Source organism: Amyelois transitella, chromosome 29 (genome assembly GCF_032362555.1).
Source record: "Amyelois transitella isolate CPQ chromosome 29, ilAmyTran1.1, whole genome shotgun sequence".
Taxonomy (NCBI): domain Eukaryota; kingdom Metazoa; phylum Arthropoda; class Insecta; order Lepidoptera; family Pyralidae; genus Amyelois; species Amyelois transitella.
Window position 1 is genome coordinate 1,181,036 of NC_083532.1, and position 9,480 is coordinate 1,190,515.

The window sequence follows — 9,480 nt, forward strand, 5'->3', positions numbered from 1 at the left end:
GAAAAAATTAAATTCAAACGCTCGAAAAACAAAAACTTGACAGCTATAAAGCGCGCTGGACGCATGAACGCTTTCCCGCGCAAAAAAACGTCAAAAAACCCGCCCATACGCATCTGTCAAAGTGACAGGTCGAGTCATCGACAAACTGCCGCGATTCCTGCCCGCTCGTTAGGCATTGATGATTTTGTTAATTGTTATTTGGCACCAAATTAGATTTAACAGGGCCCCGACGTGTGAATTATTCTAATTTAAATTCTTGGCATCACGCGTGGCCGTATGCCGTTTTTGTCTTCGTCTTTTATTAGTCTGCGTTTGCTCTTGCGTGGCATCTTTATTTGTCGTTAACATGTTGCTAATCGGGTTTTGATGTGTTTATTTTCGGGCTGACATTTTTTTTATCACGCTTTGAAGTTCGTATAATCAATTTCTATAGAAAGGAACTTTAATAAAAATATTATTAAAATTGTGTCCAGTAATTTTAAACTAGCCCCACTCTACCTTTTTTTTATGGCTGTTGCAAAGAAATTATACTACAGAGAAGTCAAAGTCATTGTACTAAAGAGAAGACACCGCTTTTAAGAAAAACAGTGTTACTTTTCGACCCAGTTGCGCCTTTTGGCAGTGATCGGATTGTGTAAATCAAGTTTTTACACGAAGCAACGCCCGCCTGATCTCCACGACCTTTATAGAAGAACCTAAGCTATAGGTATTGGATCATGGTACTAGCTGCAGTCGATGTATTAGACTAATACACCATCCACAAAAAAGAGTGTTCTCATCAATATGAATTTTTCTTAACCAGTTTAATAATCCGAAATCCGATGAGGTTTCCGCTAGCATTAGACCATTCAAAACATACAATAAGCCCTTCATAAGTGTCATACGAACCATTGTTTAAAATCAATCGATCAACATTACCCATTACCAAAACAAAGTGACTAAGACTGGGGTGGCTCCTGTGTTGCCAACCCCAGTCCTATCCTCTACTCTATAACTAGAAATATTGCTACATAAATATTTGTACTCGCGTCATCGATAACGGCTCTAACTAAATTTATAATATATGTAGATGTTCACGGGGTCAAAAAAAGCGTTATGGCTGGGATCTCACGTCTTGGAAAATTCGTTTCTTACAAATTTTCACTTAAAATCATCGCATATAAGATACTGGTTGCAACTAAGCTACGATTATAATTGTTTTTCTGATGTCAAAAGAAAAAGATAGAAATAAACAAAATTTTATAAAATTGTGATCCTCTTTAAAAAATATATGTGTACGAACATTTTTCGCTCCTCATCATCCTTTCAGGCCTTTTTTATTAACATGATTGACGAAATGAGTTTTTCAATATCAGTAGAAAATTTACCTTTTTTTATTTTTATACATACTTAGGTACAGCAAAATAAAGAATAATCTGCAGGTCTGGCTGTCACTGACAACTGTAAAGAAAATATCAAAAAATCTGTAGATCTACAATTTAAAAACTGCAGTGTTTGCTACACTGGGTGGCTCCCTAAATGCACCCCTAAATCGATGACGGAACTAGGAATTAACAAATTATAGTATACAACCATAGACATCAAAATAATATAAGACAATAGAAATGCCATATTGTACTTGAAACAAAAATAAACCAATGCAAGCTTCTAAGCTTGAAGCTTGCATTGGGTTATTTTACTTTACTCTAAGAAATGTCATATTGTACTTGAAATAAAAATAACCCAATACAAGCTTCTAAGCTTGCATGTTGCGAAAATAAACAAAGTATACTTACGAGTGGCTCCTCTCGATGAAAAAAATTAATCAAGGGAAAGGCTAATAATCTTGGGATTATAGACAATGGCCTATCAACCCGTCACTAGTCTCAATTCCATCATTAACTCATGCAGCTAAGCGTACCTAGCCTTTCAGTCTTTACGAGACTGTTGGGCCTGTCTACCCCGTCAGAGATAAAGACGTGTTTATATGTATGTATGTTTGTTGTTGAAGAAAATTTCCTTGGCACGAGTATTCTTCGTTAAGGCAAGTTATGCCTTTCAGAGACTTACGACGTGAGAAATGGAGACGTGATTATGTGAATACATACATAATCACGTCAATCTACTTAGGTGTGTATTTTATGTCTGTTTTCATTTCTACGATGGAAAGTCTCAATTTTCACAGCTCTGCATTGGAATACACTGTAGTTGCAATGAAAGTATAATAACAGAAAATTATCTGTTGCAATAGGTCGCAATTGCAACTCTTGCCACTTGGGTTATTCATCAGATGTTAATGGTTAATAATTTCATGATATTACAGTGTATTTGTTTTTATTCTTCTCCCTTATTACGGCCTCACATCGCTGAAGAAGCCCGACATGCGCTTTTAATTATGGTCCTGGATTGGGTAAGTCAGGGTTTTACATGAAGCATCTGTCCTCCACAAAACATCCAGTTACCTGCCTTTATGTGTTATTTTCTTCGCGATGTTTTCCCTCACCGCAAGGGAATCGATTGGCAATAAAACTTTATTAATAAGTACTTAACTTGAAAAAAGTAGGTAATTTTTAATGTCGAAATTTAATTTTTTAATGCTTTCAACTAATTTAAAAGTATTTATTGTTACCTCAAGTACCATTCACAAACAACCCTAAATATTGGCCCCAACCGTACTGCGTAATTACAACAAATTAATATTAATTCGATAATGCTCAGTGTGGCCGCGGCGCACTGTGTATTTTGTAAATTATCGGTGCGCCATCTTGTTTTATTGATGACGTGTTGATTTAGCGGTATTACCAATTATAGGTTGTAAATTGTAAGCGTAGTTTTGTAATTGAATGTTTTGTCGGAAGTATGGTATTACGATGTATGTACTAGCTACTGTCAGCGGCTCCGGTTGCCTTCTACTATGCGAAAGTATACGCCTGGTTAGGTTAGGTTAGATTAGTAATGACAGGAAAAATAAAAAAAAGGTCTTAATTACTACACATATACTAAAACAAATGTAAAAAAAAATCTGCATTGAAAACTGACCCATATATAGGTAACCTAATACATTCACATTATTAAAAAGTAATGTCTATTTTTGAATTTATTTTGTTTTATGTGAACAATTTCGCCACAGATTAATAAACTTTGCGTTTTCGCGCGCTGTCACCGTGACAGCTGAGCGGAAGGGGCGTGGTTTCCTGCGTTCCGTTCTCGACAAGCTAAATTCGGGCTCCATTAAATTCGTCCACCGTGTTTAGGCCTCCCCTCTCGCTGCGGTTACTTTGATGTTACTTGATAACCGACTTTGAAATGTAAGTTTATAAGTCATGTAACATTGTAACTGCTTAATACAATTAAAAGATGGCTGTTTAGGCATTTTGATTTGATTACTCAATTGACTGCTCTTAGGTCAAATTAATGGCCCACTTTTTACCGTCTTTAATACATAATCTACCTTACTTTGATTAATTCGTTTGCCTACTACGCATAGGTCGTTCTCTATATATTAAAAGTATTAAGTACATTGGATGTTTTTAAAGGCGATTAAGGGATAGGCTTACAAACTTAGGATTATTTTTTAGGCGTTGGGTTAGCAACCTGTAACTATTTGAATCTCAATTCTATCATTAAACTGAACGTAGCCATTCAGTCTTTTCAAGACTGTTGGCTCTGTCTACCCCGCAAGGGATATAGACGTGACCATATGTATGTATGTTATAAGTATTAATCTGCAAAGATTGCAGAGGTAGATGGGATGGTCACTTTGTTTAAAAACCTGACTCACCCAATCCCGGATTATGATCAAAGGCGCACCCCGGGCTTTCCTCCAGATAGGCGATAATGTAACCAGGAGTAATGTTAAGAGGGAGACATATATAGGTATTAACTGTAGGTTCATACTCAATTTTATCAAAATCGGTCCAGCGATTCATCTGTGAAAGCATAACAGACTGACTGACAGATTTTCGCATTAAGTTTTTATAACCTTGCTCGCAATGTAAAATTTGAAAGATAAGGTAGGTATGTAGGTAAGTACTTTGAGGCAAAGAATTTAATGTTCTTATAAAAGCCTTTACAAAAATCTTTAGGTAAAGTTATAGTATAAGTTATATAATTTATAGGTAGGTAGTAAGTAAAATAACGACATGTTGTCATTACCAAACCTGGCTCATTAGACGATGCGGGGTGCGGACGTGAAAAATTATAATTGTAAAATTTACTCCTTATTGTTTCGCGCCCTTATAACAAGCTGTCAAAAGTGTCAAACGACGACGTTCCACTTTCAAAAACGAACGCGAGACACTTACTTAGTTACTCTTATTTTCTCTTTATTACTTGCCAGTCTTTTTTGAAATAAAATTTAAAAGGATTTTGTACTTATTTTTGTTGTTGTTCATTAGTGCGTATTTCATTGCATTCGTTTTGATCAGTTTCGACTTTGCAATTTCATCCCTATTATGATAAGCATACGGCTCACGGCTTATTCTATTATAGATAACACTACTTTTGACAAATATTATTAACTTCGTCACGCATTTTGTGTGCAGTCAAGTGACGTGACGCGACGAGGGAATATTTGGACACCTCTGGGGCGAATTTGAATTTTGATTTCGCTATGACAGATAGAGTTAGGGGAGATTTTTTTGACGATTTAAGTGAAAATCAGTGTTATATTGTAAGTACTTACTACAAAACATTTGAAATAAAAAACCCTTGGTGTAAGTAGATAATCTAAGCAGTTAGTGAATCTCTTGGAACTTAATTCAGCAGCAGAAGTGGACGTAAGCTAAGTAGTATAAGTAAGTACTTCCCTAAGTAAGTATCTACTTACGTGCCTACTTACAAAATCTGTCTGTTACCATATTTTATTAAAAAAAATGTGACCTTATAAGTAAGTATTGAACCCTTAAAAGTTAAGTAGAGACACTGTTCTTTTATTTAATTTAAAAAAAGAATCCTACTCGTATCTTCATCACAATGAAAGCCGTCGGCCGCACGTTTCCGACGCATGCTTGAACCGTTTATTAGTTTAAGAAAATTAAAAAAAAATACTCATTTAAATTTTCGATTTCTACTAAACTCAACCAATCAGCGCCAAGAACTCTGATTGCGGGGCGTGACCGCGCTCATTACTTACGTCACACTGACTTTAATCTTCCCAACAAATCTACAGCTATCCCTTTTTGTCGTATTGCGATTTCGACAACAGATAGAGAGCTGCGGTGATTCGATTATGGAACGCAATTTGGCGGGAACATTCACAGCGTGTTTTATTTAATTTAATGGCCGTATTAATATTGTTATGAATACGTTTATTATATTATTGTTATTTATGTGGGGTTCTGTAACGATCTCTATGAAAATTAATGGTTGGTAACGCGATTGGTAGCAAATTGCTTGTTGGGTTGTGATTTTGTTTCGTATAATTAGATAAATGATGCATAAATTTTCGTAATGATTTTAGAAACATTAAATGTAGAAAAAGCTAGATAAGTAAATAATAAAGTTCATAGATAAAGGTATTATTAATTAAAAAACGAAAAAGTCGCTAATGAAATTGAATGAAATTATAATTTTTTTTATTTTATTATCTTCCAAAAAAATCTCGAAATACCTAAGTTTTTTACAGGTTCATACAAAGGTGCCCTTAATTTTCTTTCATAAATTTATGTAAATTGTGAACTATACCTACCTATATAGGTAGACCTGTCATCCTGTTAATTAATTCAGTATCTAACTGAGACAAATAGGTTATTCCTTCTACTCCTTTTCAAATTCAATTTTATATCTACTTATTATATTAAAGTATTATTTAAGCTTTCTTAGCACTTACCTATAATATTAGGAAGATACTTACTTATAGTATCGTTGAGTTAGTAGGTATCTAGTAACACAAGTTAATCCCTCACAGGGATAAGTCCGCCCTTGTACGTCGTTATTTTTAATGTTTTTATGTATTACTTATAATTTGTTATGTACAATAAAGAATTTACAAACAAACAAATAAACAAGTCTCGAACTTACTTCGAGGCTAACTCAATCTGTCCCGTATATAATTACCTATTTATTTTTCAAAATCACGATGTAGGTAGGTAGGTACCCATAAAATCAACATCAAAATACCCAATGGTATGTGACGATAAATTAATTATTCATTTATTGGCTCTCTACTCTATTCTTGTCGATTGCCCGTCTCGGACAAATTGTTCTCGTAGTTAACGGGTGTTCTCAGACGAGCTGGTTTCTTATCATACTAGGTACCTAAGCCAAACAATAAGTAGGTACTTACCTAGCTGAACGTGACCTATAAGTCTAGACTCACAAAATAAAGTAGGTACTATTAGTACTGAAGTTCCAATAATTTACTGAGCATAACTTCTACGTTCTACAGATTAGGCGTATTTTAAGTATAGATTGTATTTTAAGTATAGATTAGGCACCTTATACAGTAAATTTGAACTAGATACTAAACTGGATTCCATACTTTGCTCGACTGATATGCTTGGTGCCAATAAATGTATAGGCTTTATTTAGCGGGATGGTGTTACAATGGAATTAAATTAATCTGCATAACATAAGATATAATCCGTCTATATCCTCTGCGGGGTAGCCAGAGCCAACAGTCATCCAAAGGATGAGAGGCCGCGTTCAGCTGTTTGGCTTATTGATAGAATTGAGATTCAAACAGTGACAGGTTGCTAGCCCATCGCCTGAAAGAGGAATCCAAAGCATATAAGCATATCCCTTAGTCGCCTTTTAATCCTTGGGAAAGAGACGGAGTGGTCCCATTTTTTTTTTCTATAGATGCCGTGAACCACACGTCACATTATATTACTATTACCAATAAAAACAAGAAATAAAAATAGAAATAAGTACCTAGATAGTGCCCTTGTACTTACAAAATTTCTCTTTATTCTAAGTTTTATTCTTATTTTCCTTGATGTACATAAATAAATACTTAAATAAAATTCATCTGCTTCCAATTTAACAAAGAAAATGTAGCCCGTGTGAGTGCACCTAGGCCGGTAGAATGCGAAATGAGTGCCAACAAAAACAAGAACAATGGATCGTTAATTGATAAATCAGTATAGCATCCGTTAACTGTCAAAATGACTGTTACCTACTTATATCCTCCTAAGACCCCGATAAAAACATTACTCGTAATGATTTAGTCCCACTGTACAAAATTTTGCACAAATAAAATATTGGCCTTCAGTCCGAGACATTGTTTTTGTTATATATTTATTTACACCAGAAATTTTGACTTTTTGATTTTTTTTACATATTATATATGTCTTTCGGAATAGAATGGCAAAGGTTTAAAGCAGCCATCTTTTGTTCAAAAAATTGCACATTCGGTTTCAATCTGTAATAAAACTTTTTGGGTAATAAATAATAAATTCAACATTTCATATAATTATTTATTCGAAATATGAACGTAAATAATCAAAACTTCTAGAAACAGTCTTTTAAGTAATAGAAACAAAAATCCATTCGCGTTGGGTGTTAGTCGAAGATGACGACGCGCTGTCATTATTTGACGAACTTCTTCCTGGATACCCTCAACGAGTTCGGGAACCTCTTCTTGATGGACTCCGTCCTCTGTTGCTTTGAGCCCATGACTACGACTACTTCCACGACTTGGTCGATTAGGAAGTTTTGGTGGTGCTAGATGTTGTATGGTCTCTTCGTCTGAAGATTCGGAACTAGAAAAATTTCTTTGAAAAGCAACGGGATCTGCGGAATATTCATCGCCGCTGTCATCTTCAAACTCAGATTCGTTTAGGTAATTTATTATTTCTTTATCACGAAGATCTGTAAAGCTTGAACAAAAAAAAAGCATTAGCCACCAGCAGCAATCGTCAGTTAAATCTATCAGGGTAGAGACCGAAAGTGCAAAAATTTGAACAAATTAAAATCTGATAGATTTATTTTCTTATTTCGAAGATTGCCAGGGAATAACATCTTAAACTAATTAGTTGGATATTTTAAAAAGCAAAATTCATAAATATCTTAGCAAAACAATCACGATTGCTTAGGTAAATCTTGATTGAAACTTACTTCTTCGCTGTCTATGCGCCATCTTCGACCGACACTCACAAATTATTTTGATAGCTTTCTGTTTTTTTTGTTGGTTGCATTGCGAAACGAATCGCCAATCCTGTCCATAGACGCGTAGCTGTCAAATTTTTACATCTGACTTCAAAAATAAAAGTGCGGGACAATTGAAAAATATGTTCAAAAATTTGTACGCTGGGACTACACCACTATGAAAGTTGCAATCTTTCCGGGACTGAATGACGACATTTATTTTGTGCAAAAATTTGTACAAGGGGTCTTAGGAGGATATACGGCCTCTGTGGCTCAGCGGTAGTACGCTTGTCTGTGACACCGGAGGTCCCGGGTTCGAATCCCGGTCAAGGCATGATGAGAGAATAACTTTTTCTGATTGTCCTAGGTCTTGGATGTTTATCTCTATAAGTATTTATTATAAAATATAGTATCGTTGAGTTAGTATCTCGTAACACAAGTTTCGAACTTACTTAGAGGCTAACTCAATCAGTGTAATTTGTCCCGTATATATTTATATTTATTATTTATTATACAATTCAAGCAAGCATTGTTTTAACTGAAAATTGAAGATATTTTTTTTTTCATTCATTCATTCTGTGTCACAGCCTTGTTATAGAAATTTCAATAACTATATGTAGGTAGGAGGAACATTAGGTTACTTTTGGTTTAGTTTAGCTAAGTACTTACTTAATATCTCAAAATATTCGATAAAAATAATAGAGTTGAGTTTTGAAATAGACATAGGTACTTATTTATTTATACTTTACTAGCTGTGCCCGCGACTTCGTCCGCGTGGAATAGTTATTTTGGGTATCATTGAAGCCCTCAAGGATGAATTATTTCCCCCGGTTTTTTTCACAATCTTTCATTATTTCTTTGCTCCTTATAGTTTCAGCGTGTAGTTATATAGCGTAAAGCCTTTCTCGATAAATGGTCATTCAACGCAAAAATTTTTAAATTCGAATCACTAGATCCTGGGATTAGCGCGTTCAAACAAACAAACTCTTTAGCTTTATTATATTAGCCTTTAACTGGTGACAAGCGGTCTCACAGGCCGAGCGGTGTCAGTGAAACGTCATTTCACCCCCTTCCCTGCGCTTCCTTTGTTTCAACGTCTAAGTAGCTGTAAATTTAGATGCGTCCACGCCGTAGATAGTGACAGTTGTGTCGTATTGTCTTTTATTCGTAAATTACAACAACATAAAATTCGGCAGCGGTCTCTCAGACCGTACGTCACCACTTACGTAACTTTTTAACGTAATTTTGCTATATTGCTTTTTCTTGTTTTTACGGTAATAACTAAAAATGAGTAATTCTGCACCTCCAAAAAAGAAGTATAAGGAGACAGGAGTTCTAAATGTACTGTCAAATACTCAAATTGAAGCGTGTCCGGCACGGGAAGACTCAACTGGGTCGCAAGCAGAAAATGTT

General features: G+C 35.0%; 1 long non-coding RNA gene across 1 annotated transcript; it reads right to left on the bottom strand.

Moving 5' to 3' along the window:
* Window positions 1–7,101: 7,101 nt before the first annotated feature.
* Window positions 7,102–8,321, bottom strand: LOC132903755 (uncharacterized). Its single transcript, XR_009657477.1, has 2 exons — window positions 8,038–8,321; window positions 7,102–7,799 (listed from the first exon to the last, which is right to left on the bottom strand). It is a non-coding gene; the product is annotated as an uncharacterized LOC132903755 (long non-coding RNA).
* Window positions 8,322–9,480: the final 1,159 nt, after the last annotated feature.